General features: G+C 46.2%; 1 protein-coding gene across 4 annotated transcripts in view; it reads left to right on the top strand.

The window, feature by feature from the left end:
- Positions 1-14,709: 14,709 nt before the first annotated feature.
- Positions 14,710-20,917, top strand: part of JDP2 (Jun dimerization protein 2) — a 37,804-nt gene continuing 31,596 nt past the window's right edge. Inside the window, exon 1 of one of the 4 annotated variants that reach the window (XM_036913128.2) lies at positions 14,710-14,829. The gene's annotated coding sequence lies outside the window, so the exon portion shown is untranslated. Of the gene's footprint in view, positions 14,830-14,995; positions 15,233-15,579; positions 15,699-16,159; positions 16,179-20,917 lie in introns of those variants that run through there. The other 3 variants (XM_036913129.2, XM_036913131.2, XM_036913130.2) reach the window with 3 other exon arrangements.

The following is a 20,917-nucleotide window of genomic DNA, read 5'->3' as shown; positions in this document are numbered from 1 at the left end:
AGGGTGCTAATGTTTGGAGACGCTAAATGGCTCGCTGGGGTCACAGAGCCAGTCTGTGGTAGAACCTGGGTTTGAGCACAGGTTGTCTGATTGTCAAGCCCGTGCTGGAACTGCTAGCACACTGCACTTCTGTCTAAGTCCTGTGAGCAAACCATAGAGAAGTATGTATACCTGGTGAGACGTACAAATGTAGCCAAAGGAAATATAAAAGCTGCCCAGGATAATGGGACTGCCATTCCACATTGCATGCCCTGTGGAGAAAATGTGGAAGAGGCACCCTTCCCATGATTTAATTATGTGAAATAAATATCAACCTGCCTCCTCAAAAGTTCAAATTTGGTTTAAAATAGCAGCACAGTGATTTCCAGTCTTTTTAGATTTGCAATGCTCTGTTGCTTTTGGTTGCTTTTTTTTCTTTGTTTTTGTAAATATCCTTTTTATAAAAGGACATTTATCTGTATATGAAATTCAATTAAAAAATGTTTGCTTTGAAGTCTTCAATGAAACCCTTTAAGAAAGCTGGAGATGCCTAAAGATGTTACTTAAAATAAGTGGAGCAGCTATACATGGAAGATCCAAAAGACTCCACCAAAAAACTATTAGGATTAATATATGAATTCAGTAAAGTCCCAGGATACAAAATCAGTGCACAGAAATCTGTTGCATTTCTATATACATCCATCCTATTTCCAGTTACATCAGAAAAAAAAATACTAGGAATAAATCTTATTAAGAAGGTGAAAGACCTGTACTTTGAAAACTATAAAACACTGATGAAAGAAATTGAAGAGGACACATGTAAATGGAAAGCCATTCCATGTTCATGGATAGAAAGAATTAATATTATTAAAATGACCATACTGGCAATCCCTATCAAAATATCAGTGGCATTTTTCACTGAACGAGACCAAATAATCCTAGAACTTGTATGGAACCACAAAAGACCTTGAATAAGCAAAGTGATCTTGAGAAAGAAGAACAAATCTGAGGGTATTGCATGCCCTGATCTCAAACTACACTACAAAGCTATAGTGATCAAAACAGTATGGTAGCAGCACAAGAATGGATACATAGACCAATGGAACAGAATAGAGACCTCAGAAATAAACCCATGCCTATATGGTCAATTAATATCTGACAAAGGAGGCAAGAATATACAGTGGGGAAAAGACTGTCTCTTCAATAAATGGTGTTGAGAAAACTGGACAGAATGAAATTGAATCACTGTCTTACACCACACACAAAAATAAACTCAAAATGGATTAAAGACCCAAATATAAGACCTGAAACCATAGAACCCCTAAAAGAAAATAAAAGCTGTAAACTCTTGAAATTGAACATTAGAAATTTTTTTCTGGATATGTCTCCCCAGGCAAGGGAAACAAAAGCAAAAGTAATCAAGTAGGACTACATCAAACTAAAAAGCTTGTGCAGAGCAAAGGAAACCAGCAACAAAATGAAAAGGCAACCTACTAAATGGGAGAAGGTATTCACAAATGATGTATCCAATAAGGGGCTAATATCCAAAATATACAATGAACTCATACAACTCAACATAAAAAGAAATCTGATTTAAAAATGGGCAAAGGAACTGTATAGACATATTTCCAAAGAAGTCATACAGATGGCAAACAGACACATGAAAAAATGCCCAACATCACTAATCATCAGGGAAATGCAAATCAAAACAATGGTATATCACCTCACATAAGTCAGAACGGCTAGTATCAAAAAGATAAGAAATAACAAGTGTTGGTGAGCATGTGGAGGAAAGGGAAACTTTGCATGCTGCTGATGGGACTGCAAATGGTTGCAGCCACTGTAGAAAGCAGTATGAAGGTTTCTCAAAAAAACAAAAATAGAAGTACTATATGATCCAACAATTCTACTTCCGGGAATCTACCTGAAGAAAATGAAATCATTAATTCAAAAAGATATATGCCCCCCTATATTTATTGCACTATTATTTTGCCAAGATTTGGAAGCAACTGAGGTATCCATCAACAGATGAAAGGATAAAGAAGATGAGGTACATACATATAATGGAATATTACTTAGCCATAAAAAAGAAAGACATCTTGCAATTTGCAACATGGATGGACCTAGAGGGTATTATGCTCAGTGAAATAGTCAGAGAAAGATGATTTCACTTATATATGGCATCTGAAAACAAAACAAAAGAACAAACAAACACAGCAGAATAGGCTCATAAACACAGAGGACAGATGACTGGTTACTGTGGGAGTGGGCGTAGGGGTGGGTCATATAGGTGAAAGGGATAAAGAAGTACAAACTTCAAATTATAAAATAATTTAGTCACAGAGATAGAAGTATAGCATGGGGGATATAGCTCATAATGTAAAATTTTTGTATGGTAACAGATGGTAACTACACTTTTGGTGAACATTTAGCAATGTATATAATTGTTGAATCACTAAGTTGTTCATCTGAAATCAATATAATACTGTGTATAAACTATATTATCATAAAAAAATAAGTGGAGCAGGTTACCAGATGTGTTCACTTTGTGACCATCTGCCACACTTTTTTGTTTGTATGTTATACTTTGATTAAGAATTCACTTAAGTATTATTATTTTTTTATTAAAGTATCATTGATATACAATCTTATGATGGTTTTACATACAGAAAGTGGTTCAACATTCACCCTTATTATCAAGCCCTCACCCCCTCCATGGTGTTCACTGTCTATCAATGTAGTAAGATGTTATAGAGTCATTAATTGTATTCTCCGTGCTGTACTACCATCCCAGTGACCTGCCTATGTTGTGATTGAGAACTACGGTGCTCCTCAGTCCTTTCTCCCTCCCCACTCAACCTCCCAACCCTTCCCCTTTGGTAACCACTAGTCCTTTCTTAGTGTTTATAAGTCTACTGCTTTTTTTGTTTCTTCTGTTTCGCTTTGTTTTTATACTCCACAAATGAGTGAAATCATGTGGTTAAAAATTCACTTAAGTATTAGAAAAATAAAAGAGTGAGGGCTTTCTCTGAATGGTGTGCAAATTAGAATAAAGTGTAGGCATCCACGATCTCTGGTGGAGATGATGAGCTCTAGTTTTGGGCCTCACATACAATTTTCAGAGTCCGTACGAAGGCTTCCTTTACAGTCATACCCCTGTGAAAAGCTTTTTCAGGACAGCCTTCTGGGGGCCGCTATTCTACTTTCAGGGTATAGAGTTTGTTTGTACATGGTTGAGTGGAAAGACCTCAGTATGTGTACACACACACATGTGCAGGAGAGAGGCTGGCTAACAACTCTGACAGCAGTTAGGTTGTTTTCATTTGCTTGGTAGCGCCAGCACATACTAGCTGTGTGACCCTAGGTGAGTTCCTTAACCTTTCTGAACCATTGTTTCCACATTTGCAGAGTGAAGATGTCAATAGGGCCCACATCGTAGAATGGCATGAGGAAGGATTAAGTAGAATCATGCATGTAAAGAGCTTAGCCCAAGACCTAGTACACAGTAAGAATTAAAGTAATGTATAGAATAAGAATGCCTGGGCATAGGGCTCATCATCCATGGTTGGTGCTGACACATAGCATGGTTAAGAATTATACTCGGTCTGACTTGGCCTCTGCCCCCACCATTCCACCATGGGAGATCTAGTATATTAATTCTCTTCTTTCCCTCTTTCACAGATTAGCACAGAAGTCAGAGGGGCCTGCCCTTGTAAAGTCATTCCCTCCCCCCTCCCACAGATATTCACTGAATACCAGGCACTGTGTGGGGGTTGGGTGTGACTCCTGTCCTTGGGGTGCTGAATGCTCATAAAGGAAGTTGCCCTATGATATGCGCCATGGTGGAGGAGCCCTGAACTCATGGGGCCTGGTCCCAGCTTTGCCCTGCCTGTTTCTATGGGCCTTATTTTTCACGTCTGTAAAATGAGGGGGATGGACCGGATGATTTCCTTCCATCCTTGACATTCTATGAATCCATAAGTATACCGTTAAAAGCATATTGCATTGTAAAACTCAACAGTAAGAAAATGAGTACCCCAATTAAAAAATGGTCAAAGACCAAAACAGACCCCTCACCAAAGAAGATATACAGAGATAAACAAGTGTATGAAAAGATGCTCCACATTATAGATCATTACAAATTGCAGGTAAAACAACAATAAGATACTACTCTGCATCTGTTAGAATGGCCCAAATCCAGAACACTGATGACATCAAGATTAAGAACCCTAAATGACATATATTGCTTTCAGATAAAAAACAAGCCAGGTATTAATGGAATTAAGAATAGATACTACAATCAGTCTTGACTAAAAAGGGTCACTTAGTCACAGCCTGTAAAGACTAAGGATTGAGTGCCCCAATGGGCAGCTGCAAACACTTTCCCTTCCATAGAAAATCTCTTCATGTCACCTCACTTTTATTGACAGTGATAACTGTGATAAAAGACATCCTATAGTGTGGGATGTTTAAGTCTGCCAAGGCTTGCATGAACATTAAATTACCTCATCTGAACCTCACAACAGTTTTGTTAGATGAATCTGAGGAGCTCAGCGGCCAAGAGTCCTATTCAAGGATTTCATTTGGTAAGAAGTATAATTTGGATCCGGCTCTTTGGCTTCAAAGCCATGTTCGATCCCTTAATTTGTAACAAATTCTCCCTTTGTGCTGTGAACTGGTTGCTGGAGGCGGTATCAGTGGTTGCACCTCTAACAACCCACCTCCCCCTTACTGATGGGCAGAGCCCCAACTTATTTTGTTCAGGAACCATGCCTCCTCCATTTGACTAAGCCAATCACAATCATTCCAGCACCCTGGCCAAGGACTGGGCCTCAAGGTGGGCACGTGACTCAATCTGGCCAATGAGATGTGAAAGGAAGTCTAAGGAAGAGGTTTCTCAGACCTTAAAAGTTGAGTAGGTAAGAAAGAGCCAGTCTTCTTCCATGGATGGGCAGAGCCCTGTATTTTCACTGGACTCATTTTATTTTAAGGCCCACTTCATTGCTCATGGCCCTCTTTTAAAAAGCACATGGCTGACTTTCTTTGACTCTGGTCATATGGCCTTGGTGTATCTCTGGATGGTACTCAGGCTGGTCTGCAATTTGATGGCACTTGGCTGCAGTTGCACATTGGCTAGAGGCAGAGAGCCTCCCCATAGGGAGAGAGTGCAGCTGTTCTGGCTGGATGTGCTGCATACGTGGCTGACCCATGGTAGCATCTGTGGACTCAGGCCCCCCAGTCGCCAAGCTCCCGACCATGCATGTGCTTTACCCTGATGCTTCAGTAACACCAGGAGAAGGGGTGATGGGGATAATGATGCCCTCCTTAAGTGAGCTTCCTCCATGACACCATGGTTACTAAGCACTGTGGTTTGGAAAAGTCCTTTCTTCTTTGAAAGGCTGGTCCCAGATGAGAAACCTCCAAGAACCGGAAACTAAGTTTTTACACATGGACATTAACCCTTAGTTCCTATTACCCTGAACAGCTTCCCAAATGGGGTTAGTGAATTTTAATTGAATGAGCAACATTAACAGCAGAGAATGATTACATGGCATTTCTCTTGTCAGAGTGAGTCTTCCAATGCTTCCTTGTATTCTTTTGTCAACCCAGTGGAGAAGCTAAGAAAGAGATTGCCAGCAAGTCAGGTGACCCTGGGAAATGCCTTTGTGGGGGCTGACCCCACTGTGGGCAGGCCCTGGCTAGGTGCATCTCCTGTGGTCTCAGTTAGTTTTCATGGTGACTCTGTACAGTAGGGATTCCTATCTTCATTTTACCTCAGAATATAATGAATCTCGGAGAGGAGATCAAGTTGTGGGGCTGGGATTTCCATGTCACATGCCATTTCTGGGTCTCAATTTCCTTGGATGGAAAATAAGGCGGTTGTAATATGAACTCTGTAAGGTCGATTTTAGCTCCAACTCTATGATTCTATGAATAGTGTCTTCTGCCATTAAAAAATGGATTTGTAGCAGAGACATGATCTTCGTCTAGGGCCACACAAGAAGCTAGAGGTAGGTGAGCCCTGCTCATAACCAGGTCTCTGGGCTCCCTTCTTGTCACTTGAGCAATGGACAGTTGGAGTGGCTCCTGGTGATGGGGAATGAGATCACCACATTGCACATCCAGTTGGCTTCAGTGCCCTCATCTATTTAGGTCCTGGGCAGTCTTCACTGCTGCCAGCACTTAGCTCTTTAAAAAATTCCAGCCTCTTTCCCAGGCAGCAGCAGCAGCCTGAGACTCACCCAGGCTGGGTACCAGGAGCCAAGGCTGAACACCTTGTTGGGGGAGATCCAACCCAAGGCTCCCTTCCTGGGCCCTTGCTTGTGCTAAGAACTGTTCCAAGTGTTTCACAGGCAGTAACTCTTCATATATTTATATATTTAAAGCTTTATAATACCCCTATAGGTTGTGTTTTATCCCATACACCCCATTTTAATGAGGGTGAGATTGAGCTCAGAGAGGCTAAGTAACTTGCCCAAGGCCACACAGCTAATATGCATCAGAGACAGGATGCAGACAGGGACAGTTTGGTTCCAGAGTCCACACTATTTACCACTATGCTCTACTGCCTTGCATGCTGCATCAACCTTAAAAAACCAGATAACTAGGTGAAAACCACATATTGGGCCATGGATGACAACCTGAAGCCCCAAGCTGGTGACAGGTCTGGGAGAGTTAGGGCTGGGCAGGAGAGTCTGAGATCCCCTGTGGCGCTAAAACTTTAGCCTATGGGAGGAAGGAGCAAATCCCCAGGAAGGCATTTTAAAGGACTCCTGCCAGTGAGTGGGGTAGGCCTGGGGCACCAAGCTGATTGGGATGAGTTTCTGACACAGAGAGGAAGGTAGGTTCCAATGTCTCAAAAAAAGAAAAAACCCTTTAATTCTCCTTTGCACACTTGTAATTATTTAGTTAATTAGCTAATTATTCATTCACCAAAGAACTGGGCCAGCCTTGTTCATGATGGTACTGTCACAGCCCTGCACATGTAGATCATCAAATATTTGTTGACTGGATGAGTAAAAGTCAGGCCCAGTGGTCTGAAGTCTACTTGCAGTCAGAGCTCCTGGGGAAGGCTCTTGAAGGGGAGGGCCCCAAAATAACAAGTTGGCATTTGAGGAAGTATTTGAAAGGAAAGGCAGGCTTTAAAAAGGAGGAAGGAGAGGATTAGGGAGGTGTATTTAAGAGATAGAGAAACACTGGCGGGAGTTTAGGGCAGGAAAATGCGGCATAAAACCTGAAAGGGAGCCCTGTGAGGCTGGCGGGGCTACCAAAGAAGCCCTTGTCCAGAGGCGGCCCTCTGCAGCAGAGCCTCATCCTGAGGCCAGCCCCAGATGTGGCCTTGTACAGCAGGGAGTTCTAATTGCAAACCTTTTTCCTCAGTGCCTAGGGACAGCAGATTCTCCCCAGGTTCTGAGTGTGGGAACGTTTCTGGTTCCAGATGAGGTTCTGTGGGCCCAGCTTGGGGACTTGCTCAGTGCAGGTACAGAGCTGGGATAGTGGGGCTCTCTGGAAGGGACACTTGGACCAACTTAGGGCAGTGAGCTCAGAAAAGCAGGCGTGGATTACCTGGAGCTGGAAGAGCTTTCCTAGAAGTGAAACCCACCCCCCGCCTACCCCAGGCCCACACAACGGCCCAGTTATAGGGCCCCTTGGCTCCTGCCCACATCTCTCTCCACCACACCACCAAAATTGTTGAGTGTTAAAGGAAACGCCACCTCCCGCAGAAAACCTAGGGGACTTTTTTCTCCTTTCAATAAACATTTGCTGAAATAACTTTTTATTGGTGGTTGTTTTAAACACATAGCATAAAAAGAGTCCAGAGAATTATTCCCATTATGACTTTTGTTCAGCGAGATCTGTGTCATCAATGTGGGCCTCAATTTCCTCACCTATAAAATACAGCCCCCCCATCACTTTAATATCCTACACGTGTGTGCTGAACAAGGCCAGAGTGAGTGATCACTACATTTTGCTCAGCATCTGATCAGTGGATATTCTTTACATTATGCCAAGAGCCCCACCCACTTTCAGCATTACTGAGGATACAAAAGAAATGACTTCCTGACCTTTGCCCATCATTTATTTAAGTGCCCACTGAGTGTCAAACATAAGCTCAGTACACAGTAGGTGCTGTGGGAGTTTTGAAAATGTAAGCTGCTGTCCTTACCTCTAAGGTTAACTTCAAGCCCATTGGAATGACAGTACATACATGAAATAAAGAGAACAATTAAAAATAACACACAGTTGATGTTAGATGGCAGGGAAGTGCTGCTTCAAATTGGAAGAGGGAGAAATCACTGTGGGTCTGACAGATCTAAGAAGGCTACCATAGCACTAGGACTTGGATTAGTTAAAATGTAATGGTGGACATAATGATAATAATGAAGACAGACACATTTCTTGAACTTGAAGTATGTGGGAGGTACTGATACCGTGCTTCATAGGTATCACACTTAGTCCTCATACCAACCCTCTAGTGTAGGTCCCATTATTTCCCCATTTAACAATTGATAAAACCAAGGGCTAAACATTTTATCAAGGAATCTGGCCAATCATAGTAACACCTTCTGGGAGGAGGGTGGCCAGGGACTGAGGAGAAGGGAAGGAGTGGAGAAGGGTCTCAATCCCTCAAGAAGCAGCATAATGTATGCTAAGTGGAAACATCCTTGTAGCATAATGTCTATGTTTTCAGATTAAACTCCCTTTTTGAAAAATGACTGGAGGATTATTGAATATATATACCTAAGGTTATAATGTACCTTCCAGATCTGAACAAATACGTCGGAGTCACCACAGATCTCATTTCTCTTTGTTACATTTAACCACACCTACGACCCATTTCGGCTTCCATGGCATGGGAAATCTCACTCCTGCATTAAGGGAGACAGGATTTGGGGAGCCTTGAGGTTCTATGATTTTATGTTTGTGACTTTATTTATTTTATCTTCTGGGGCACCCTTTGTCTACTAATTTCTTTACCTCCACTTATTTCCCCAGTTTGTTAATTATCAGTATTTCCTAAGATTGGCTCCTAGACCAGTTTCGGTTTAACTCAAAATTCATTAACTCAAAATCTGTTAATCACCTATTATTTGAAATTTAATATTTCTAAAAATCATCTTTGATCTGAAGGTGTTTGGTGATTCTTTTTATAACCCTGGTGTCGACCTCAAGGAACACCTGTATGTGGATGACTTACACAATGGCGTCCCCAGCATGGATCATTTGCCTTCTGCCTACGTGTTTTCAGGACACATTTGATACACAACACTCTGGGAGTGGAATGCAGCAAGTCTTCCCTAGGTCACTCAAGTCCTCATTTCCCCATTTGTATGAATATTAACCATCTTTCTAGGTCTTTGGTCTGTCATCCTTTAAGGGCAGGACCGATAATCTTTCTGCTTTGCCTCCTCAAACAGAGTAGCACATGGTATGTGGCTCAGAGAAAACATTCAAACAAGGTTGTCTGAATAAATTATTTAAATGACTAACTGAACGCTGAGCTGTAAGAACGCAGCTCAGTGCAGTTCTGTATTTAGTCTCAGATGGCTGAGTGGCATTTGATAGATGAAGCAAGAATAGTAAGCAGATAAAATTCCACAATGTCAGTTCAGCAGTCCTTTATAAACTTGACTTTGGGCCATTTTATTCATGTATTGTTCAACCTTCCTTTGGTTCCAAGTGTCAGAAAACCCAACTCAAACTATCTAAGCAAGAAAGAGAAAGGGGATGTATTGACTCCATCACTGTGGAGTCCATAGACCGATTCAGCACGTTCTCATGGCACGTTATGTTCAGGGACTTGCATGATCTCATGGCTGCTTCTCTCTTTACATGGCTTGGCTCTCTGTTCTTCTGTGTGTTGGTTCCATTCTCAGGCTTTCGGCACATGACAGGAGAAATGGCATACAAACTACATCCTTGCACTGGTGTTTTAAAGGAAAGTGACTCTCCTCTTTCTTAACATTCACATACCAAATCTCGGGGAAGACTCTGATTGGCTTGGTTTGGGTCATGTGCCCATTCCCGAACCAATCACTGTATCTTTGCAAATGGACTACTCGGACTGACCTACTCTGGTAACACATTCACACTTGGGGTGTATGGATGATGGGGCCCCTGCCCTCCCCTGGGGCCACACGGAGGGGGAGAGTAGTAGTTCTCCAAAGAAAGAAATGAATGCTGAGGAGAACAACACACATCCACTACACTCCTCCTCTCCCTAGCTCCACCTGGCCAGGCATTTTAAGCAGACGGTTTACTATCTCCTCATTTTCTAAAGACTTACAGTATGAGGAGATTGAAGAGAAGCTGCTTGGCTTTCCCCAGAGATGGCTGCATTACTATGGTTGCCAATTTATTACTAAACCTTTAGACATGATGCCTGTTCTCACTGGTGATTATTGGAAGAGAGGCCTTCCCATTCTCAACTCACAAACTTTCTTCTCAAAGAAGAAATATCTGTCTATATGTGTGTGTGTGAATTTTTAAAAACTTTAACCCAGGCCGCTCCCCAAAATCACTACTGTGTAACTTCTCCGCCCACCCTAGGGAGGCGAGTGGGAGGCTCATCTCTCCCGGCCTCTCCTGGTGGGTGTTTGATGGAGCAAGGGAAGAGCAGGGGGAAGAAACCATCACAAACAGCTCTCGAATTTGCAGAATATGTAACAGCTAGTCTCAACTTATTTGATTTTATGATACCATCCTGCCCTTCACCTAGGAATTCTCAATGGTGTTTTTTTTTTAATTAGCAAATTTAAAAAATTATTTTTGAAAAATTTAGGTTAACTCCCTAAATCACCAGGGACACCTGAAAGCCTGATGTTGAGATTAGCTTTGTCTATACCAGGAGCAGCAAAATCAAATGTCCCCAGGGACCAGACAAGCCATGTAAATGACCTGGCAGGCTGGGTAATGACTGTGTCAAACTGGGGTGTAAAAGTTCCATCTCAAGGCGGCAGCTTCTAGAAGGCACAGCCCACTGCTGCCATCAAGGAGTGCATGCTGCAGCAGATACTAATTCACTGATACATGATTCCCTTCTCCTCCATGGTAACATGGGAGGACTGAGCTTCCTTGATGCCCTTGAAATTAAGAATGGCTATGTGACTTGCTTTCGTCAATGAAATATAAGTTAAAGTGACGTGTGCGACATTAGGAGGAAACACTTAACTGCTGGTACCTGGCCCTCTCTACTCTTTCCCTGCCACTATGACCAGGGAGTTAGTTACTTGCTAATGTGGAGGCGCAATGCTAGGCCGTTACTTGGAGGACAGCCATCCTGAACAATCACCTGGATTCAAGTTATCTTGTGTGGGTAAGAAAGAAACTTTTCTTGTGTTAAGCCACTGACTTCTGGAGGTGCTTGCTATTGCAGTATAACCTATCCTATCTTGACTATTACACGTTGCCTGACTTTTGACTGTTTTCAAGAAAAGTTAGAGATTTTTGTGTGAAATCTTTGGTATGTTAAAAAAAAAGAAGAAATTCAGGTTGAGCCAACAAAGCCAAATTCAGCTTTCTAGCTACTTGTTTGCAATTTTTGGTCCACACCGTTTGAGTAGAGAATGGAGTAATTAATGAATCATTTTTCTCTTGTCTAGTAATCCTACCTGAACTCTTACAGTGCTTACAGTCAGCATCACATATTGGCTCTTAGCTACTCTTGGTCTTGCTGTTCGTTAGTGCTCAAGTCACCCTTCCTAACTAGATGGGAGGTGGGGATGGGTGAGGATCATGCCTTAAAATCTGTGTACGTCACAGGCGCACATGTGATTTCAATACATACTAGTATAAAGACTAGCTGATTGGTTGATTTCTCAGAACAATCACTTTCTCCTTTGATATTGGAGGAACATGTCTGGGGAATTCATTATTTTACCTTTTCCTGTTTGCAAAGAGCGTGAGGTACATCAAAATCCATTAAGTTTTAAAACATAATAGTATAAATAAGTCAGAGATTCAAAACCCAGTGTAGTAATCAGGACTTTTCTAGCTGGAAATTAAAGATCTTCCTTGGCTTACAGTGGGGTTACAATAAACCCATCCTAAACTGAAAATATCTTAAGTCAAAAATGCATTTAATATACCTAAATCTCCCAAACATCATAACTTAGCCTAGCCTACCTTAAACATGCTCAGGACACGTACAGTAGCTTATAGTTGGGCAAGATCATCTGATACAAAGTCTATTTTATAATAAAGTGCTGATTGTCTCATGTAATTTATGAGTACTGTACTGAGATTGAAAAACAGAATGGTTGTATGGGTCCAGAGTGATTGCAGGGGTATTGGCTGCTCACTCTTGTGATCGTGTGGCTGACTGAGGGTGGCTGCCTCTGCCCAGCATCATGACGGAATATTGCATTGCAGATCACTAGCTCTGAAAAGATCCAAATTCAAAATTCAAAGAATAGTTTCTATTGAATGTGTATTGCTTTTGCACCACTGTGAAGTTGAAAAATTGTAACCGTTGTAAGTCAGGGACCATCTGTAATAAGAAACCTAAATTCAAACTGTGTTAGGTAAGATATAATTTACTGATTCCTATAAGTGAAAATCCCAGAGGGAGGGATGACGTCAGACATAGCTGGATTCAGGAACTCAGACAATTCCATCTGAACTTGGTCTGTCTTGCCCGCCATTGCTTGGCTATACTCTTCCCTGCTTTTCTTTGCATTAGCTTCACTCTCAGCAGATCATCTCTGTGTAGGAGCTTCTGGCAGTTTCAGATCCAGCTTCTGGCCCTTCTCTTTCCACCAGATCCACAAAATGCCTAGCTTCATCAGACTCACTTGGGATATGTGGCAGTTTCTGAAACAGCTCATTGCCAAGGGCTGAGTATATTAATCAGGACTTTTTTTTTTTAGTTTCTAGTGACAGAAAAACTAAATCCAAACTGCCTGAGGCTAGGTCACTTGTTTGTGCCTGAGAGCCAGTGGTATATCAACTCTATCTAGCAAGGCAGGGAGAGGCACATCAATGTCCACATAAGTGAGCCAGTTTATGGCCTTTCCCTTCAGCTGCTTCCAGAGGCAGTGACTATATAAGAGGGGCATGGTAGGAGGCAAGAACGGAGGTCTTGAAGCTGTGTTTACACATCATTCTATATAAAATTGAAAAACATCCATATCAAATAGTGGAGGTGATCTAATGGATATTACAGGGAGATGGAGGGGGTTAACAACCCTCAAGTTACCCCTGGTGTCATCCCTGTAGCATGTTTAATGGTGGAGAAAGCAGAGGCCCCGCAGGACTGCCCCAGCTACGTCCAAAGCAGGCCGTGGAGAGGACTTACTGTAATCACACAGATTATTAGTCCCCACACAGAGATCAGTTTAGTTTTCTCAAAGTCCCAGATGAAGATGCATAAAGTAACATTGCCCCTGTTCAGTATTTTCATTCACATAAACGTCCAGACCTCAGCCTCATGGGGCAAATGTCCTAGGGCAATTTCATAGTACCCCACTTTGATCTTTATGCCACAGTAAAGGTGCCATTGGCCTTTCTGGGGCTGCGAGCCATGTTCTTCTACAAGATTATCAAATTACTCATTTTCTGTTGTATATTCTTTCAGGTCCTGACTTTATTTTTACTTGCCAATTTCAGTGTTTGAGGGAGAGAGCTCATGGTGAAGGTGAAAACGATCAGTCCATGTCATCGGGACTTGTCTGTCCTTCCCTCCGTAAGGCCCGTCTTCTTATCCACAAAGATTTCACGGCTCTGGGAAATAAGGAGAACAAAACCTTCCTGTGCTCACACTGAAGGGATGTGTGCATTTGGCTTTGCTCATTTGCTTCCATCTGTCTCAAGTCTTGTTTCTTTCGCTCTGAGCATCTGCACTCCAGGAAGGCATGCACTTTTTCTTTCACTTCCTTTCTTGGGCAATGACCTGACATCACTCTGAGAAGGAGGCTGAAGGTCACCCAATATAAACACTGTCACCCATCTGGCTTAGGCAGAGAGGTGGGGGGGGGGTGGAGCACCCAGGGGGTCTGGAGGTAGTAGATGCCAACCATGGTACCAAGGTCTCAGGTGCCTGGTGTGCTTGAGGGTTCAGTGTCTCTGCTACTTTGTATACCGCAGGGCACCACGGAGGACTCCTTCGGAGCCGCTGTACCACTACCAGTCTAGTGGTAGGAGAAGGGAACGTGGAGTAGAGTTGGCAATGGAAGGTGTAATAGGGAAGAGGGTCATTTGGTGTGGGCTCAGGGCTGGATCTGCTCTCAGGAGTGTCCATGAGCAGAAAGGGAAAGCCTGCTGGGGTGGCACAAATTGCCCAGCGGTCAAACTGTGAGAGCCACTGAAAAGGCAGCTGGGCTCACACTGCAGCCCCAGAGGAGGGCAGGCCTCTTGCAGCGCTTAAGGGCGCCTGTGGTGGCCAGATGGGCCAGTGGGTGGGGGCAGAGGCACCCAAAGGCCCATCCTTCTCCACGGAAAAACAAAACAGGCCTGCGAGAGCATATCCTCACTCAATTCAGTGAAGGGTCCAAAGATGAAAATGTGCTGAAATTCCCTCTCGTTTGACGGAAAAACGCTAAGGACTGCGGAAGATGGTTCAGTGCAGGCTACACACGCTTCGAGCGGCTTCTGACTTGTCTGCCCGGCCGCCGCCTTCCCATTTCTGTTCCCTGAGCTGCCGTTTCTGCCTCGGGGTGGAAGCCGGGCGGCGGTGCGCGGGGATGCTCTTACATAACCGCTCGCCGCGTCCTGCTTTCTCGCGCGCTCCTGGGAGAGCCGGGGGACGCGATGGAGCCCGGGCTGGCGCTACGGGGCCGAGGCCGCCCCTGCGGGGAGAGGAGCGCGCCGAGCCGGGGGAGGAGGGCGCGAACGGCGGCGGGGGAGGTGAAGGTCAGTCGGTGTGAAGCGCCGGATCCACACCCCCTCCTCCCCTGTCCCCTCCTTCCCTTCCTCTCCGTCCCCCTCTGACGTCTGGAGCTGGCAGCTCGGCGGGTTCCGCATTCCCGACCCCTCCCCGCCGCCCAGGGGCCGCTATATAGCCGGGGCTGATGCAACCCGTCCCGCCGCCCGCCACAGCCTGCGGGAGGGACGCTCGGCGGCCGCGACGGGGGGCGCTGGCGGCGGCGGACGCTGCAGCGGCGGCGGGGCTGGCGCCGCGGCGGCTCCCGGGCCGGGACGGGCCTGGGCACCGGGCGGAGCTCGGCGGCCGGGCGGCAGCGGCGCTGAGTGGGCACGGCGCCTGCAGCCGAGCCCCGGCCCCGGGGGCGCCGCCTCCGCCCGCGGCTTCTGCACGGTGGGTGCGAGGGCACGCGCAGGGGCCCCCGGCCGGGCGGGGTGGGGCGCGCCGGCCGCGGGCACCTGGGACGGCCGCCCCCATGCGGGCGGAGCGCGCCGAGCCCCGGAACCGCGGCCCCGCGGGGAGGCTCCCGCAGTCCCGGGATCCCGGGCTGTCCCGGCGGGGGGCGCTGCAGCCCGGCCCCCTCCCGCGAGGCGCCTGGGAGCCAGTGGCTTCCCTTTGGTTCCCGCCTTGGAACGAGAGACTCCGTCCGCTCTTGGGGCAGCCCGGGCGCTCCTTCCGTCTCCCTTCGGCGCTCTCCTCCCCCGTCCGTTTGCAGAGAGGCGCTCTCCTCGGGCGGCGGGGAAGGCGGGTGAGTGGGGGGAAAACTGCCCTAGGGAGACGGACTGCGGGGATGGAGACGGAGGGTGAAAGGCCAGGGAGGTGCAGGGTGCTGGTGCTGGAGGATGACAGGGACCTGCTGGTAAGTCGAGTCCCGCCACAACCCTCTCAGGGAGGAAGCGTGGCTCCCTGAGGACCTGGAGGAGGGTACTGAGAAGGGCTGGGGCTCTTGATCCAGTGAAGAGGGCTTCTCTCGGGGCCATTGCTCTGGGGTTCTGGGCTGGGAGGGGGCTTACGGGCAACCCAGCTTCCCAGTGGGGTCTCGCAGCTCCCAGACCAGGTTACATAAGGTGGCAAGCAGGCTCCTTTAGGAAACCAGCCCCTCCTCTCCTGCCCAGCCCAGTTTAGAAGGCTGTTTCTGCTGTTCCCCTCAAAGGAGTTGAGGGATTGGGCCTTACAGCCTGGACCCCTGGACTCTGAGGTGGCAGGACCAGGCTTTGCCTGGGTGAGTGGGAGGGGCTGGGAAGTCAGGAGGGCTTGGCTTCTCTGCAGGGATGGATGGGCCATGCATTTGGCTGGAGATGGAGAGGCTGGTAGAAGGGGAATTCAACTGAACCCTTGGGTAAGCTCCATTTGCAAGGTTGCCTGACCCTTGCCCAGTATGCCGCCCTCCCTACTGGCATCCAGGGCATAGGGCTATACCCGAGTTCATGTGCTCAGGACAGATGTGCTCAGGTCTGTCAAAGAGGGCTTGCAGACTGTGTGGTATGGGTACCGAGGTTTAAATTTTGGTGGACTCACCTCAAGGTCTTAGTTTGAGGAGTCTCAGAAACTGAAGCTTTGAACCATAATTGGGTGTCTGCTCGTCCTTTAAGATTTGGCTATGAACTGTGTTCACATATTATCTCCCTTCCCCCCAGTCTTTCTTCCCTGAGGGTTTTTAAAAACACCTCCCATTGCTTTCATCTTTCCAGCAAATCTGGCTGCAGTTTGGATGAATGCCTTATCTTCCTTTGCAGGTTTCTAGGGGAGAGTTTAACCAGATATCAGGTGTGAGCATGACTCTAATTTTATATAAATCTGAGGACCAGGGAAGAGAAGCAAGATCTATTCTCGTGCCTCTGGCTAGTTAAGGTTTTGCCCTGTTGAAAACAGGGAGGATGGATTTCTCAAAGACTCTTCTGTTCCTCCTTCTACTTTGGCTTTGGTTCAGAGCTGCAGGCAGTTCCAGAATCTTCCTGAAGACTGGGTGCTATGAGATTTGAAGGGCTGCTGGAAGGAATGGGTGTGGAGGCCTCTGACTTTTCTCTTAGGATGGCTGCAACCACCTCCAAGGAGATGTGTTGATAAGTGGTAACAGCGTCCTCGAGAAAAGGATTTGAACAAGGATCTTCCCACTCACCGCCTAGCTTTTGCAGCCACCAGCATCTGTTGTCTCCCCCTACCTGTTTGCAGGATGTGTGGGCTTCACCTGCAGAACACTTGGCAGGATAAGAAGGCTTCGGCTCTCTAGGCCTTGTCTGTCACGGGCTGCCAGGCTGCAGTGGGCTGTCTGTCACACCAGTGTCTGTTTCCAGCCCTGCTCTGTAAGAGAGGGGCCAGTGCAGACTCTAGGTTGGCCTGCTCTGTATTCATTCAGCTCCTGTTCAACTTGAGCAATCAGAGCCAGGGCTGAGGGCAAGCTACATTCTTTTCTGCTTTTCTGCTGCAGGATGCAGTTTGCTTTTTTTCTATGCGAATGAATTATGTTTGAAACCAAAATGAGAGGAAGAGAAAAATAGAGTGGGTATGTATGGGTATGTGTGTGTGCATACTTATATAGGCAGGGGGAGAGCAGCAGGCACATTATTTTTCCATTTTCCTTTAATTAAGGCTCTGTGGAGGTGTGTTTGAAAACAGAGGGTCTCCTATGCCTTTGAGGAGGGTGAGAACACTGTTTTGGCTGCGTCCTGGGCCATATGCAGCGTATGGTGGCCAATGAAACTGGGCCTGGCTCGTTCTGTTGCTTGTCTTGGCAGTCGGTTCCATGGCTTGTGTTACCAGCTCTGGAACTTACAGGCTGCCAAGCTCCATGCGCCTGTGTATGTGTGTGTGTGAGCGTGCACACGCACGCATGTGTGTGCACACTCTTGTGTGTGTGGTTTGGCCTCAGAGCTCAGCAAAGACAAATGCCTTAGTGACCCAGGGTTGGAATTTTCAGCCTGTATTTCTTTACACTCATTTCTGGCCATTGGAGGCCAGGCCAGAGCCCACTGTTCTGGGGTTTTTTAAGTCTGTTTTCTTGCTTCAGCCCATGGGATTCCATATGTGGAGCTCTATTTCCAAAGCTTTAACACCAGTAGCATTTTTTAAAAAGGGCCAAAGGACTTACCACACACTGTGTGTATGTCTGTGTTGTGTATCATACTGTGAACTCCTGACACCAAGGAACAGAGAAGAGGTGAGGTGGGAAGGGGGTATAGAAGGCTTGTCCAGGGGCTGTACCTTCCCAGCTTCTTGCTGCTCAGAATAAGAGTCCTAGCAGAAAAGACTTAATGTACATTTATTGAGCACCTACATTAGCCAGGGGAGAAAGTTGCGTTTATAGGCAGGACCTTGTCAAAAGCATTTCTCTGATCTCCAGGAAAGAACCTTTCCTGGGGAGAAGTTCCACTTTCTTGTATGGCTGAGATGGCTATGCAGAAATCATGCATTTCAATGTACCATCCTTGTGGCTTCTCCTGACCCCTACCAACCCTCAGCTTTTTCTTTTGAAGATCTGAGGAGTGTCCTCTTCCAAGCATTGCAGAGATAGAATAGACTGCAGGACACAGAAGCCCTCTGCTTCTGGAGGCAGGGGTGGAAACTCAGCCAGCTGGTGGTGCCTCACTGCTAGTGACCTATGAAGCTGTGTTATGGCCTGAAGGAGGAGGCCTTGGGAGAAACCAAGGCAAAGGGCCTCATTTCTGCATCTTTGTACCCAGCCCTGACCTGGCACCCTTTGTTTCTATTCTGCAGTAACTGCCTGGATACAGGATGGTCCTGCCTCCTGCGAGTTTAGAGCTGAAAAGTGGGAGAGCAATAAGTCCTCTGGGGGAATCCTCTTCATGACGGTGGGAAAGGGAGATGAATGTCCAATGTACACTGTACAGAGGGGACCTTGAGGGGTCATCCAGCAGCAATGTCCCTCCAGGAAGGAAGGCCCTCATGGCTACCCTGACTTCACGTGAACTCACTAGGTATAGGCACTGTTCCAGGTACTTTCCAAGTATTGACTAATTTAATCCTCTCTGCCGCCTTATGGGGCAAATAATGTTACTATCCCCACTTGACAGCTGAGGCCAGTGAGATGCAGAGAGGTTTGGGAACTTGCCCAAGGTCACACAACAGAGCTAGGATTCACACTCAGATGATTTGGCTCCAGAGTTTCCACTCTTAACGTACCTCACTCGCCTGCACCAGAGCTGGGACAGCCACTGCAGGCAGTCTTTGCCTCTTGCCCTTTTTCTCAGTCTTGGGGCTTTCTTCATCCTTTTGCCTCTTGCCTTCTGGTTCTCCTTGTCTTTTGGAAGCTGGTTGACCTACATTGTTTCAGATTCCAGGAGAGAGATCATTCCAGATGATTTCTTAGCTCCAAGATCAGGTTTGGTATTTAATTCTCCAAGATCCATGATAGTACAATACTATGCTTTGTGATCACTGGCCTGGCACCTTTCTCCCCCATGAACCTCACGGACTTTTGCCCTCCACATCTTCCTGCTGGGAATCTTCCTGGGCTCTGGCTCCCAGGACTTCCCACCCTCTCTTGCTAATTGCTGGCTACCTGCTCTTGACCTCCAATCCCACTGGTGCTCCTGGGGTCTGACCCTGTGAGCTCCCTTACTCCTTGAGCCATCCTCACCCAGTGCCGCTTTCTCTTAGCTCAGGCCATCTGCACTCACTTGCACACCCATTCCTGGCTCCTGATGCCAGCCCAGGCCAGCTGTTTGCCTGGAGGAGAGCTAACCTTCTTAAAGAGGCCCATGGATTTTAGAGGCCTTTAAGCTTTATTTTCTGTGGAAAGTCCACCAGGCAGCCTTTCTCTTCACCTGTCTTTTTTTTTTTAAGCTATCTGCCATTCTAGATGAAAATGACGAGTATTGGGCACTTTCTAATAAGAACAGCCTTTTACGAGTTCGACCCATTGAAGCAAGACTGTAATTTATTTGTAGATACTTCCATTGAAAACAATTGTATCTTACAGATTTGCAGACAGTATAAAGAGAAGAAAATAAGGGGGAAAATTTAAGGTAGCTCTCTTTTCTTCTTTCAACTGAAATGATTCTTCATGTTAATATCTCCCAAGAGGGCACATTTTTCTGGGCTTGTAAGTGTTTTGTGTCTTTTCCTCTGTTTGTACAAGGCAGCACCTCAAACTGTACCTATAAATCCCTGAGGAATTCAGAATAGATACAGATATCAGATCTTTTCTTTAGGTTCTTACCGCTTGGATCCATCAGGTCCCTGTTTCTTTCAAGCTGGCTTTTGGGTAGCTGCATCAAATCACCCAAAATCTTAGGCTCAACAACAGCTTAGGGTCCACTGTGACCTCCTGAACATTTTCTGTCTTATTCAAGCCTTGCTTGTCAGTGTCATGGATCTGCACATTTCCCAGTTTTACTTTATTGGCTAGTTTCCAAGTTGCTCCTGGTGTCCCAAACTGCCAACATATTTTTGGGATTTTAGGCCTGTTTTTGGAGGCACAGGTCCCATTTGCCAATTTTGGTCTTCTGCTGATGTATAGAGCTCGCTCTATTTGTGCATCCCAGTTACCAATGGAGACATGGAGGGTGTTTAGAGTTTCAACCTCCTGGGCCCTGAAGGGGAAAAAACTGGGTTCTTCTCCTAAACCTTTTAGTGCATAGTTCTCCTTTTTCTACTGAATTGTTTCCGTATGGAACAACCAGCTTGGGAGATGATTTCACCTCTTGTCATCTTTCCTGTGACTTCCTTGAAGTGGGTAAATTCCTTCTGGTTCAGTTCCCTGCTACTGCCCCCGATCCCCACCCCCCGCCCCACCACCAACCCCACACCTTTATAGATCCCCAAGTCACATCAAGTTGTTTTATTTTTCAAATCACCAAAGTTGCCTTTCCGCCTTGGATTGTCAACCAGCTCTTTGCAGTTAATGAGGATCCAGTTATGAAAGGCAGCCGCTCCAGCTCCTCCATCTTCTGCCCCTCCACCCCCAGGAGCCGTTTAGGATGACTTCTTGCTGGTGAATGTCAGCTGTTGCGGTTGTCTCCTAGGAATGGCATATGTTAAGGACTTTGTGGTTTGTATCTGAGCAGTTAGGGGCGCCCTTTAGGGGGAAGGGAAGAGAGGTGGGGGGTTTGCTTCTGC

Source organism: Manis pentadactyla, chromosome 11 (assembly GCF_030020395.1).
Source record: "Manis pentadactyla isolate mManPen7 chromosome 11, mManPen7.hap1, whole genome shotgun sequence".
Taxonomy (NCBI): domain Eukaryota; kingdom Metazoa; phylum Chordata; class Mammalia; order Pholidota; family Manidae; genus Manis; species Manis pentadactyla.
Note: the sequence above shows the minus strand (reverse complement) of the source record. Positions and strands in the feature narration are given on the sequence as shown.